General features: G+C 39.2%; 1 non-coding gene across 1 annotated transcript; it reads right to left on the bottom strand.

The window, feature by feature from the left end:
• Positions 1-1247: 1247 nt before the first annotated feature.
• Positions 1248-1354, bottom strand: LOC141702409 (small nucleolar RNA R71). The gene has a single exon (XR_012567092.1). It is a non-coding gene; the product is annotated as a small nucleolar RNA R71 (small nucleolar RNA).
• Between the last annotated feature and the right edge of the window lie 13845 nt (positions 1355-15199).

Genomic DNA, 15199 nt, shown 5'->3' with positions numbered 1-15199 from the left:
GATCTTGAGGTTTAGAACTTGCCATGCTAGCATAGGTTCATGTATGTGTATGCATGATTAGTGGATAAATCTAACCGTTTTACTTACCCTGTATAATCATAAGGAATAACTTGTGCTTAAATCGTTATGTTGTCAAATTCTGTAGACATATAGGGTCTCAACATAATTGATGCCTATTCAACTTCTATCTTAATTGTGGATGTTTGGTAGAATGGTATTAGTACAATGAAAGTTGGCTTTTATCAGTTTCGTGTTGTTCGATTAAAATCATCACCGTTACATGCTAAGGTTAATAACAATAACTTTTGAAGGAAGTAGTAATGAAGTTGTGATCTCATGTGTGTTTAATATTGTTAATTCAAGTATCAATTAAATGTTTAATTCTCGTAGTTAATTATAGTTAATAATTAGTTAATCAAATCAAAGTGTTATTTTCTTGACATTGATAAGTAATCATACATTGGTGAGTAAAAGTAATTGAAAATAATTAATCTGAGTCTCTGTGGTAACGAACTAGAAAGTATTCTATATTACTTGCGAACGCGTATACTTGCGTGTATTATTAGCGTGTGTTTTCACTCTAACAAGTTTTTGGCGCCGCTGCCGGGGACTCAGCGTATTTGTTTAGTTTATGTACTTACCATCAGTGGTCATTAGGACTTATTGATTAAGACGTGTTACTTATTGTTTCCAGTCGTGTTTCAGGTACTTTAGCGAGCAGTTATGCAAACACGTTATCGTACTCGCAAGAGGACTTTAGATACGACTGAGGAGACAGAAAAGTTCTTGATATTCCGGAGAAAATAGATTTTGAAGATTCGGATACAGAATGTGAGCAGAAAGAACCAGTAATCATGGGTGATCATATAGTTCCGGCAGATCCAGCTCTTATGGACTTTTCTCGGCCTAAAATTGATGACATTCAATCGAGCATCCTTCATTCGGCTATTCAGGCTATCATTTTTGAAATCAAGCCGGGCACTATTCAGATGGTGCAAAATTAAGTTTCTTTCGGAGGTGCTTCTATTGAAGACCCCAACATGCACATCAGGAATTTTGTCGAGATCTGTAGTACTTTCAAATATAATGGTGTGACTGATGAGGCTATCAAGCTGAGGCTTTTCCCATTCTCTCTGAGGGATAAAGCTAAGGACTGGTTATATTCTGAACCAGCTGGGTCCATTATTACTTGGCAAGATCTTGCGTAAAAGTTTCTGGTAAAGTTCTATTTAATGGCGAAAACTGCGGCTATGAGGAGTGCTCTTACTCAGTTTGTGCAGCAGCCTACAGAATCCATGTGCGAAGCTTGGGAGCGCTACAAGGAGATGTTGAGAAAGTGTCCACATCATGGTATGCCTGATTAGATGGTGATCACTGGTTTCTATAATGGTTTGGGGGCCCAATCTCGGCCCATGCTCGATGCAGCAGCTGGAGGTGCCTTGTGGGCCAAAAGCTATACTGAGGCATATAATCTTATTGAGATTATGGCTGCAAATGAGCTTCAAAACCCAACTCAAAGGATGATGCCTGGGAAGGTAGCACGTATTCTGGAAGTTGATGCAGCTACAGCTATTGCAGCGCAGCTCCAAGCGCTGTCTATGAAGGTCGATTCTTTAGCCACCTATGGAGTCAATCAGATAGCTATGGTCTGTGAGCTTTGTGCAGGTTCTCATGCTACGGATCAGCGTTCTCTTGTCAATGAATCTGTTCAGTATGTGAAAAATTATCAGCGACCGCAACAGCCTGTGCCAACTACCTATCATCCTAACAACATAAATCATCCAAATTTCAGCTGGAGCAATAATCATAATGCTATTCAGCAACCATGTCAGCAAGGCGTAAGTAAACAGTTTAATCCACCCAGATTCCAGCAACCACAACATTATGCTCAAAGGCAATCATATCCTCAACAAGGAGGTTCAGCTCCACCTTCTAGTGCTGATTTCGAGGAACTTAAGTTGTTGTACAAAAGTCAGTTTGTTTCTATCAAGACCTTGGAAAATCAAATCGGTCAAATAGCCAATGCAGTGCTCAATCGTCAACCTGGCACACTTCCCAGTGATACTGAAGTGCTAGGAAGAAAGGAAGCTAAAGAGCAAGTCAAGGCTATTACCTTAAGGTCTGGAAAAGTTGCTGATGCTGAAAAAGCAAAGGATGGAGTAGCTGAAGTTGGTGATGAAGAAGCTAAGCAAAAGGAGAAAGTGGTGGAACCAAGGAAGACTACTGTTGAACACACTCTGCCTGAGGATAATACAGGGGAGAAACAGCTCTATCCTCAACCACCTTTCCCTAAGAGATTGCAACAACAAAAGCTGGATAAGCAGTTCGATAAGTTTCTGGAGGTGTTCAAGAAACTTTACATCAATATACCTTTCACTGAGGCTCTGGAGCAAATGCCTAGTTATGCGAAATTTATGAAGAGTATTCTTTCAAGAAAGGTGAAACTGGATGACCTTGAGACCGTTGCTCTAACGGAAGAGTGCAGTGTTGTGCTGCAACAAAAATTACCTCCAAAGCTTAAAGATCCAGGTAGCTTCACCATTCCTTGCACCATTGGCAAGTTGTCTTTTGACAAATGCCTGTGCGATTTAGGAGCAAGCATCAATCTGATGCCGTTGTCTATCTTCAAAAAGTTGAATTTGCCTGATCCAAAGCCCACCTACATGTCTCTACAATTGGCTCATCGTTCTATTACATACCCACGAGGCATAGTGGAGGATGCGCTAGTAAAGGTGGATAAGCTCTTCTTTCCTGCAGACTTTGTTATTCTGGATTTCGAGGATGATAAGAAGATTCCCATAATCTTGGGGAGACCTTTCTTGGCTACAGGCCGTACCTTGATAGATGTGCAGAAAGGTGAACTTACTATGAGGGTGCAGGATCAGGATGTGACATTCAATGTATTCAAAGCGATGAAATTCCCTACAGAAGACGAGGAGTGCTTAAAGGTGGATATGATTGATTCTGCGGTAACTTCAGAACTTGATCATATGCTAATGTCTGATGCATTAGAGAAAGCCTTAGTGGGGGAGTTTGACAGTGATGATGAGGATGGCAATGAGCAACTACAATATCTAAATGCTTCTCCTTGGAGGCGAAAGCTAAACATGCCGTTTGAATTTCTTGGTACTTCTGACCTCAAAAATGCTGAAGGAAAGCTCAAACCATCTACTGAGGAAGCACCTACCTTGGAGCTTAAACCATTGCCTGAACACTTGAGGTATGCTTTTTTTAGGTGATGCATCTACTTTACCTGTTATTATTACATCTGACCTTTCAGGTAGTGAGGAGGACAAGCTCTTAAGGATCTTGTGAGAATTCAAATTGGCTATTGGATGGACTATAGCAGACATAAAAGGGATCAGCCCGTCGTATTGCAAGCATAAAATTCTGCTAGAAGAAGGTAGTAAGCCAATAGTTGAGCAACAACGACGACTTAATCCTATCATGAAAGAAGTGGTAAAGAAAGAAAGTCTGAAGTGGCTGGATGCAGGAATCTTATATCCTATTTCTGATAATTCTTGGGTGAGCCCCGTGCAATGTGTACCTAAGAAAGGAGGTATTACTGTGGTAGTAAATGAGAAGAACGAGCTCATTCCCACTCGAACAGTCACAGGATGGAGGGTATATATGGATTACAGAAAGTTGAATAAGACCACGAGGAAGGATCACTTCCCTCTTCCATTTATTGACCAGATGCTTGACAGGTTGGCCGGTCATGAGTATTATTGTCTTCTGGATGGCTATTCGGGGTATAATCAGATTTACATTGCACCAGAGGATCAAGAAAAAACTACCTTCACTTGTCCATTTGGCACGTTTGCTTTTCGTAGAGTTTCTTTTGGCTTATGTGGCGCACCTGCCACTTTTCAGAGATGTATGATGGTTATATTCTCTGATATGATTGGAAATAATGTCGAAGTGTTCATGGACGACTTCTCCGTCTTTGGACATTCGTATGATGAATGTTTGAATAATCTTTGTGCGGTGCTTAAAAGGTGTGTGGAAACTAATTTGGTGCTCAATTGGGAAAAATGTCACTTTATGGTGCGTGAAGGCATTATCATTGGGCATAAGGTCTCTAGCAAGGGTCTTGAGGTGGAAAAAGCCAAGGTGGGAGTCATTGAAAATCTTCCACCACCTGTTTCTGTGAAGGGAATCCGTAGTTTTCTTGGTCATGCGGGTTTTTATCGGCGTTTCATTAAGGACTTCTCGAAGATATCTAAGCCATTGTGCAACTTACTCGAGAAGGATGTGCCTTTAAAATTTGATGATGAATGCTTGGCGGCATTCGAGACTCTCAAGAAGAGTTTGATAACTACACCAGTTATTACGGTACCTGATTAAACAGAGCCTTTTGAGATGATGTGTGATGCGAGTGATTATGCGGTGGGCGCAGTTCTTGGGCAGCGCAAGAATAATCTCTTTCATGTGGTCTACTATGCTAGTAAGACTTTAAATGGAGCTCAAATGAACTACACCACTACTGAGAAGGAGCTCTTGGCTATAGTCTTTGGTTTTGAAAAATTTCGATCTTATTTGCTTGGGACAAAGGTGACAGTGTTCACTGATCATGCGGCCATTCGCTATTTGGTTTCCAAGAAGGATTCGAAGTCTAGACTAATTCGTTGGGTGCTCTTGCTACAGGAATTTGAGTTAGAGATCAAGGATCGAAAAGGTACTGAGAATCAAGTAGCTGACCATCTCTCTAGATTGGAGAATCCCGATTCTACTTCATATGATAAGACATTGATCAATGAATCTTTTCTGGATGAGCAGTTGTTCGCAGTTCAGGAGGAAGAGCCATGGTTCGCAGATATTGTGAACTATCTTGTCAGCAATATAATGCCTCCTAATATGAATACAGCTCAAAAGAAGAAGTTTTTGCATGAGGTGAAGTGGTACATGTGGGATGAACCGTATTTGTTTAGAAAGGGAGCTGACCAAATCATTAGGAGATGTATCCCATTCTGTGAGACGGAGGGGATATTACGAAACTGCCACTCCACAGTTTATGGTGGACATTATAGTGATGAAAAGACGGCAGCTCGTATTCTGCAAGCAGGTTTTTTCTGGCCTACTTTGTTTAAGGATGCTCATCAGTTCGTTTTAAGGTGTGATCGTTGCCAAAGAGTGGGGAATCTAACGAGGAAGGATGAGATGTCGTTAAATGTGATGCTTGAAGTCGAGGTCTTTGATGTTTGGGGAATTGATTTCATGGGGCCATTTATCTTGTCCTGCAATAATCAGTACACCTTGTTGGCATTCGATTATGTCTCAAAATGGGTAGAAGTCAATACTCTACCAATGAATGATGTAAAGGTAGTGTTGAATTTTCTTCATAAGCAGATTTTCACAAGGTTTGGAACACCACGAGTAATCATAAGTGATGAGGGGTCGCATTTCTGCAACCGTAAGTTAACTTCTATGATGCAGCGCTACAATGTGAATCATCGTGTTGCTACTGCCTATTATCCATAAATGAATGGTCAAGCGGAAGTGTCTAATAGAGAGATCAAGCGCATTCTAGTGAAAGTTGTTTGTCCGTCAAGGAAGGATTGGTCTTTAAAGCTCGATGAAGCTGTTTGGGCTTACAGAATAGCATACAAGACTCCACTTGGGATGTCCCCGTTTCAACTTGTTTATGGTAAGGGATGTCATTTACCTGCGGAGCTTGAGCATAAGGCTTATTGGGCGTTGAAGAAGTTGAACCTTGATCTAGATGCAGCTGGAAAGAAGCGGATGCTTCAGTTAAATGAACTTGATGAATTTCGACTCCAAGTGTACGAGAACAACAAAATGTACAAGGAAAAAGTGAAAAGGTGGCACGACAGGAAGTTATATCCTAAGTCATTCGAGCCGGGGCAGCAAGTTCTCTTATTCAACTCTCGTCTCCGACTTTTTCCTGGAAAGTTGAAATCAAGGTGGTCTGGACCTTTTATTGTCAAAACTGTGTTTCCACATGGAGCGGTGGAGATTTTTGAAAATGATCTGGGCCAAGCATTCAATGTTAATGGTCAGCGTTTGAAGCATTACTATGGGGACACGGCAAACCGGGAAGTGGTTAGTGCCGTTTTATTGTCAACTTGAGTGAAGTACCCTACGTCAAGCTAATGACGAAAAAGAAGCGCTTCTTGGGAGGCAACCCATGATTTGTTATTTAGGAACCCTTAGAAGTTAGTAACCTAGCCAAAACCACAAAAAAATCTGAAAAGCAGGCCAAGAATTTTTTTTCAGAAGGTCCCTAAGCGCCCGCTCAGCTCTGCTGAGCGACCGCTCAGCAAGCCGGGCGCCCGCTCAGCTTTGCTGAGCGACCGCTCAAGGCCCGACTGCCTTAAATTTTTTAAGCCTAATAAAAAGCCAAAAAAATCAGAAAATGTAAAAAATCAAAACACAACCCACGAGCTATTTTCCCATAAGGCCCGACTGCCATGAATACAAGTGGTATTCAAGCTCTGATTTTTGCAACTTTAGCCGTGGCTTATATAGGGGAATCCATGGAGGGCCATCATTGACTAGTTTTTGAAAGATTCTTTTTTAGCTTATCCCCAAGCAATGTATGCGTGGCTAAAAAAAATAGAATCTAATTCTAATTAGGAAATCTAAATATACAACTCACTATATACAATCTAGAGTAATAGCCAAAGATATTAGAGTAGAGAGTTGTAAAATAAAAAACATACAACTATTCCATAAACTCCCCCATACACTTTTAACCTTAAAATCTCTCACATATTCAAAAACACAAATTTTAAGCACTTTTTCTCAGTTTCAATGGCACCCAAGAGATCCAGGACGATTGATAGCAGCAGCACTATTCCTACTGCTGATGGTAATGTTGCGAGACCTCGTTTATTTGATAGGACTGCTGAGGAGGAGTATACTAGGCTTCTGGGTAAGCCGATTTTGAAGGAGAGGGGATTCTTACCATCGGGGAGGGATGGTGACTTGTTGCCGATGATTGCTGAAAAAGGTTGGATTTCTTTTTGTGAGTCACCGGAGGCAGTTCCGATGAACGTGGTTCGCGAGTTCTATGTGAACGCAAAGGCTGAAAAGAATGGGTTTTCTGTTGTGCATGGGTTAACAGTGGATTATCATCCTGAGGCGATTCGCCGTGTGATTGGGCAGCGACAGCGGAAGCCCACAGAGGAGAATTGGAATGAGAAGACTGATTTTGACTTGGATTTGATTTGTGCTACTCTCTGTCGTCTGGGCACGGTTTGGACGTTCAAGACTGGGACTAACGAGTATCGTCATTTTCCGGCGATTGCGATGAATAGGTATGCGCGTGCATGGAATGCCTTTATTTGTGCTAATATTCTGCCTACTTCACATGCACATGAGATTACAGTTGAGCGAGCATAGTTGTTATGGGGTATTTTGAATGAGGAGTACTATGTGGACCTTGTTACAAAGCTTTGCCGAGCAGTGGGAGTTCAGTGGCCTTCTCACGAGCAGTTGCAGATGTCGGCCACTCCTATTGATTCCGGGACTCTGAATGCGATGCGGGAGTGGACTGGTGGAGAGCCCGAGGAGCATGGGTCGGGTTATCATCTTTCAGTGGGCGTCCAGCAGCTGGTGCTACCATGGCGAGACCGGGGCGTGATGAGGCAGGCTCTTCTAGAACTCAGGAGGGTGTTGCGATGGCTGATGCCCAGTATAGGAGGCTGTCGAGGAGGATGGATGCTATGTACGAGACGCAGAGTAGGTTTGCTCAAGAGCTCACCCTTGTACTTGGGACTGCTTTTAGAGGCCTTGGAGCTGACATCCAGTGGCCCGTTTTTGGTGAGGACTCTGCGTATCCGCCTCCTGATACTCCACCCTCTGTGGGTGATGATGATGATTTCTCCGAGTAGGTATACCCTGTGTTCCTTTCTATTACCTTCACTGCGGACAGTGAAGATTTTAAGTTTGGGGGTGGTAGTTAAGGAATATTTTGTGTGTGTGTCATATAGTTGCATATTCATGATAGTTTAGTTCATATAATTGCATATTTTTGCCATATAGTTTTTTTTTTCATTTTATAGCTCATGCATATACCATGATCCCTTTTGCGTTGCTTTACCAATTAATTTGTGATGTTGATGCGAGTGTAGTGATAGCGTTAGAGTGATGTTGAGTCTTGTAGGTTGACATGCATGCTAGAAACACTTGTAATTTCATGAAGTTTTAGAGAATGCTTAAGGACTAGATTGTTGTCATGGTTTGATGGTTTTTGAGGTTAATCTATTGATTATTCTTAGAATTTATAATAGGTTCTTAGTGATAAAAGGCATGAAAAGAAAAATTGGAGTAAAAAAAATTGGAATTCATTGCTAATTGTGGCTAGGCGTCAAATGGCTAGTAGCCGGCTCATATTTTTATGCGAGTAGTCTAGGGTTGAGCAAGATGGAGCGAAACGCACTTGCTCAGAAATAGGAAAAAAAATAATAGAAAATAAAAAAAAAAAAAAAGAAAGAAATAAAATAATAAAGAGTTAATGCATAATTGATCACGAGTGGGCTTTTTGGTATTCGAGTTATTAAGTTCTTAGGGGACTTTCTGCCTAGTGACCTAAGGCTTTTAAAGTCTGGGATCCGCTAACCTAACGCTTGCTACATGGATGCCATTGTATAAGTCTTTTGTGGACCTCACTCATTGCACGGTCAAATAAGCATTTGTTGTGTGTTAAATAAAAAGCATGATTCCGTAATAAGCTATAGTAATCTTGAAGTGTTATAAGTCATTTTGTGCCTAGAAATTTATTCTTCATATAATCATGTGATTGCCTTGAGGATAGTCGAGTTATGATAATTGATCTAGTTTCGAAGCATATCTGTTAAGCATCCGCACACACCACGTTCATGGTTGCATGTTAGTTTGCATGATTTGATTGATCTTTATTCGCCTAATTGCATTTGTTGAGATGTCATGAATTGGTTGGTTTGGTCATAGTAAAGGGGATCACTGCATTTCATATAGATTGTATTCATGCATGTTTTTGTTTGTTTTTGAGTCTGTGACGCTTGAGGACAAGCATCGATTTAAGTTTGGGGGTGTGATAAGTGGCATTTTATACCACTTAGAACGTCTTATAATAGCTTGAATTGATGTCTTGAAATCAAGTATTTTGCGTATTTGATGCATTTTTCTAGTGTTTGTGCATTTCAGGGTATTACTTGCATTTGTGGAGAGATTTCATCAAGAATAAGCCTTAGTATGTGCTTGGCATTGTAAGTGAGAAGATAGGAGTAAAATGCAGCGAAGAACGGGAGCAAAATAAAGATTTTTTCTAGAAAGGGTCTGGGCGCCCGCTCAGGAATGTTGAGCGGCCGCTCAGGGGTGTGAATTTAAATTCTGATTTTTAGAGTTCTTATTCTGCTGGACTTCTAACTTCTTGGATAGCTGGGAATTGTGGGGCTTCTATATAAGTAGATTTTAGAGACGTTTCACATCTGTTGAATCGTAATATCAATCGAGGAGCGAGGAGATAAGGAAGAAGACCGTTTTAGCACACCGCAACGAAGAGGAAGCTTAGTTTCTTGTGATTCTTTTATTCGTTATAACAGTAGATGCTAGTTTTCTTTACTTTGAACCTATTTACTCTTGTGGCGTACTCTGGTTTTATATAAGTAGTTTATTTAGTTATTCTCGTGTGTTATTATCATGTTTTCATATGAACCCATGGTGATGATGAGTTCAATCATGGTCTAATCGTGATCATGGGGTCGTAACGGATTTACTATAGAATTCTTTAGTTAGTTGTTTAATACCTTAGTGTGTGATGATTGTATGATATCTAGTATTGGTTGTGCTTATTCGTCTTATGTGCGTCGCGAACATATAGGATAGGGTGTTAATCTCTTGTGAAGCGACAGTGGATCTTGAGGTTTAGAACTTGCCATGCTAGCATAGGTTCATGTATGTGTATGCATGATTAGTGGGTAACTCTAACCATTTTACTTACCCTGTGTAATCATAAGAAATAACTTGTTCTTAAATCGTTATGTTGTCAAATTCTGTAGACATATAGGGTCTCAACATAATTGATGCCTATTCAACTTCTATCTTAATTGTAGATGTTTGGTAGAATGGTATTAGTACAACGAAAGTTGGCTTTTATCAGTTTCGTGTTGTTCGATTATATCATCACCGTTACATGCTAAGGGTAATAACAATAACTATTGAAGAAAGTAGTAATGAAGTTGTGATCTCATGTGTGTTTAATATTGTTAATTCAAGTATCAATTAAGTGTTTAATTCTCGTAGTTAATTATAGTTAATAATTAGTTAATCAAATCTAAGTGTTATTGTCTTGACATTGAGAAGTAATCATACATTGGTGAGTGAGTGTAATTGAACATAATTAGTCTGAGTCTCTGTGGGAACGAACTAGAAAGTATTCTATATTACTTGCGAACGCGTATACTTGCGTGTATTATTAGCGTGTGTTTTTGCTCTAATAGTTGCAGTGGCCATGGGAGTGGATGCAGTTGAACAATCTTGCATTCCAAATTTCTTCAGTAAATTTCTGGTATACTTGGACTGACAGATAAAAGTGCCTTCTTCAGTTTGCTTGACTTGAAGGCCCAGAAAATAGCCAAGTTCTCCCATCATACTCATTTGATGTCTTGACTGCATTAGCTTTGCAAACTTCTCACACAGTTTGGAATTAGTATAACCAAATATGATATCATCAACATATATCTGTACCAAAAGTAAGTCATTTTCATGGTTGAGGTAGAATAAGGTCTTGTCAATTGTGTCTCTGTGAAATCCACTTTCCAGAAGGAATTGAGCTAAAGTCTCATACCATGCTCTTAGAGCTTGCTTAAGGCCATAAAGTGCTTTGTCAAGCCAGTAGACATGATTGGGAAATTTAGGATCTACAAAGCCTGGAGGTTGTTCAACATATACCTCTTCTTCCAATTCTCCATTGAGAAAAGCACTTTTCACATCCATTTGAAAGAATTTAAACTTCTTGTGAGCAGCATAAGCCAAAAAGATCCTTATGGCTTCTAATCTAGCAACTGGTGCAAATGTTTCATCATAATCAATACCCTCCTGTTGAAAGTAGCCTTTAGCAACCAGTCTTGCTTTATTCCTTATAATTATGCCATCACTGTCAGTTTTATTTCTGAACACCCATTTTGTACCAACAACTGATCTGTTCTTTGGTCTAGGCACTAGGGTCCAGACTTTATTTCTTTCAAATTCATTTAACTCTTCCTGCATTGCTTGCACCCAATCAGCATCTTGAAGAGCGTCTTCCACTTTCTTTGGCTTAGTCTGAGATGGAAAAGAATGATAGAGACATTCATTTGAAGTTGTAGTTCTAGTTCTGACACCTGCTTCAGGATTTTCAATGATTAAATCAGGTGTATGTGCTTTAGTCCACTTCCTTGCAGATGGAAGTTGATCTCTAGAACTGGATCCTCCCCCATGCTTCATGATGTCTCCATCAGCATATTCTGATACCCCCCTGTAGTTATGCTCTCTGAGACTTCAGAATATTAATTTGATTTTTCAGAAGTTGAAGAATCAGAGCTTCCAGAATTACCAGACTTTGGCTCATCAGAACTAGATGAATCAAAACTTGAAGAGTCAGTGATAGGTTCTGATGCTTCTCGAGAGTCTTGAGATGTGGTAGGATCTTCAGCTTGCTCCCCCTGGACAGGTGCATTTTCCTTTGGAGTTGTTACCACAGTTTCAATAACATCAGAACTTAATCCATCAGAACTTATAGGATCAGAATTTTCAGAATCAGAATTTAAATCTTCATTCTCAAATCTCAGCTAATCATGATCATCAAAATCTTCAAGTCCAGTAATCTTCTTATCATCAAAAGAGACATTGATAGATTCCATGACAACTCTTGTTCTTAAATTGTAGACTCTGAAGGCTTTTGTGGAAAGTGGATATCCAACAAAAATTCCTTCATCAACTTTTAGATCAAATTTTGACAGCTGCTCAGTATGAGTCTTAAGAACAAAACACTTGCAACCAAATACATGAAAGTATTTCAGATTTGGCTTCTTCTTCAGCATTTCATATGGTGTTTTTCCATGCTTGTTTATGAGTGTTGCATTTTGTGTAAAACAAGCAGTCTGCACAGCTTCAGCCCAAAAATAGGTTGGTAGCTTTGCTTCATCAAGCATTGTTCGTGCAGCTTCAATGAGAGTCCTGTTCTTTCTTTCTACAACTCAATTTTGCTGTGGAGTTCCAGGTACATAAAATTCCTGTTTGATTCCATGATCTTTGCAGAACTCTTCCATGATTGAATTCTTGAACTCAGTGTCATTATCACTCCATATGATTTTAACAGAATCTTTGATCAATTTATCCAGTTGTCTAACATGATCAGTTAGGGTAGATGCAGTTTCAGTCTTCTTATGCAAGAAGTACACCCATGTGTACCTTGCGAACTCATCCACTATAACCATAGCATATTTCTTCTTTGCAATAGACATGACATTGACTGGACCAAATAGATCAACATGCAGTAGGCGATAAGGCTCAAGAATTGATGACTCAGTTTTGCTCTTGAAAGAAGATTTTCTTTGTTTTGCCTTCTGACATGAATCACAAAGGCCATCAGGAGCAAATACTGTTTTTGGCAGTCCTCTCACAAGATCTTTCTTTACTAGCTCATTTATATTGTTGAAATTTAAATGAGAGAGTTTCTTGTGCCAATTCCAGCTTTCTTCAATTGATGCTCTACTCAACAGACAGAATGCAGAACCATCAGTACTTATTAAAAGTCTGGCTTCATAAATGTTACCATGCCTATATCCTTTCAGAACCACTTTTCCTGTTGAATTACTTATAACTTTACGGTGTTCTTCAAAGAAATCCACATGATAACCTCTATCACAGATTTGACTTATACTCAACAGATTGTGTTTATTCCTGAGACTAGAGTTACTGTTTCAATGATGACATTCCCAAGATTGATCTTGCCATATCCCAGAGTTTTCCCAACATTGCCATCTCCATAAGAAACTCCTGGGCTAGCTTTCTCCACAAAGTCTGATACCAGGGCTTTATTTCCAGTCATATGTCCTGAACATCCACTGTCCAGAAGTAGGATGTTCTTCCTGTTGCCTTGCAATCACAAAGACCACTAAAGATTAGTTTTAAGGACCCATACTTGCTTGGATCCTTTGGCCTTTTTAAGTTTGTTAACATTTGTAGCGGATTTAACATCAGAGTTTATGCTAATAATTTTCTTATCAGTATTAACATTATCAGACTTTGCATCATACTTTACACTAGAAGGAATTAAAGTAATTTTCTTCAAAGAAGGTTTTATCTGATAATAATCATAGTACAAACTATGATATTCCTTACAAGTATAAATGGAATGCCACACACTACCACAATGAAAACAAGGATTTTGTGGCTTAAACTTAACAGACTGACTCTTAACTCCTGACTTAGAAGGTAAGGAGTTTATATTCTTATTCTTCCTGCAAAAAGAAGCTAGATGGTTAGAATTTCCACAGTTATAGCATTTCTTTCTAGGAGCATTAGGAACAGGCTTATAATTGTTGCTTTTATTCACACCTTCCTTTCTATTCCTATTTTTCCTAGCTTTCTTTACCTTATTTACACTGGTAATCTCTTTCAGCTTATGTTTAAGCTGCATCTTTGTCATTAAGCCTATGTTAACTTCAATCGGTTTATCATGTTCTAATTTGTCAGAAGTTGACTCTGCTATCACTTCTGTCTTATCATCTTTCATCTTTTCAGAATCAGACTTTACAGTTTCAGTTACAAATTTAACAGGATTTACCCTTGTCTTAGTAGTCTGTTTAACAATAATTGGCTTAACTTGTTTAGTTCCTTTTTCACTTTTCTCATCTCCATAACCTAAGCCCTATTTCCAGTTTCCACTACTTAGTATATCCTGAGTTGCTCTGCCAGAGTTAGTCCAAGTCATGATAATCTCTCTCTCCTTTTCTAACTAACTCAGTTTTTAGAGATTTATTCATTTTTAGCACTTCATCTCTAACATAGAAAACATCATCTCTATCCTTCTGAGTTTGATTGAAAATAACTAACTCTTTTTCTAAATAATCATTCCTCTTTTTAAAAGCAAGATTTTCAGAAGTTAATCTTTCACATGTTAAAGTTTGATCTCTATAACTAATAAACATGGTTTTAAGATATAATCTCAACTCAGTAATATCATCAGTATGAAAGGCATAAGTTGTTTAAGGTACCTTTAACTCAGCAGCATCAGAACTGCTATCAGCATTTGTCATCAAGGCATAGTTCTCCTCGTCTTCAGAATCTGAAGTGTTTGTCCAGCTTTTCTTCTTTGTGACAAGTGCCTTGCCTTTGTCACTCTTTCCTTTCTTGCAGTCAGGAGATATGTGGCCTTTCTCACCACAGTTGTAGCACTTGACATTTGGGTAATCTCCTCTGTCAGACTTTCCTCCTTTGCCTTCAGATTTTCTAAAACCCTTCCTATTAGAACTTCTTCCTTTCTTGGAAAACTTCTTTCCCCTTCTGAATTTCCTGTAGGCTATCTTTGTGATACCCTTCACCATAAGAGCACACAGCTTCATCATCTCTTCATCAGCATCTACTTCAGGTAGACTTTCAGTTTCTAAATCATCATCATCAGAACTTGATGATTCTGAATCAGACTTTATGATGAGATTCTTTCCTTTTCCTTTCTTTGAGACAGCCACTTTGGGGTATTCCTCCTCAGCATTAAGAGCAACTGTTCTTGACTTTCTCCCATGTCTCTTTCTTCTTTGATCCATCTCAAGTTCATAAGTCTTGAGCATTCCATAAATTTCATCAAGAGTAGTTTCATCAAGAGCATAATTATCTCTTATAATAGTAGCTTTCAAATCCCAACTTTCAGGAAGAGCTAAAAGGAATTTTAGATTTGAATCTTCAATGTCATATTCCTTGTCCACCAGTGACAGATCATTCAAGAGTTTGACAAACCTGTCATATAAGTCAGTTAATGACTCATCACTTTTTGAGTCAAAGTGCTCGTACTCTTGAGTGAGTATAGTCCTCCTGTTTTTCTTGATTGCATCAGTTCCCTGACACCTTGTCTCCAAAGCATCCCATATCTCATTTGCAGTCTTGCATTGAATTACCCTATTTGACATGACATTATCAACGGCACTATGCAGCAAATGCCTTACCTTTGCATCCTTGGCAATAGATGAGATATCGTCAGCTGTGTATTAACTTT

This window comes from Apium graveolens, unplaced genomic scaffold, assembly GCF_009905375.1.
Source record: "Apium graveolens cultivar Ventura unplaced genomic scaffold, ASM990537v1 ctg5016, whole genome shotgun sequence".
NCBI lineage: Eukaryota > Viridiplantae > Streptophyta > Magnoliopsida > Apiales > Apiaceae > Apium > Apium graveolens.
This window is presented reverse-complemented; position numbering and strand designations above follow the sequence as displayed.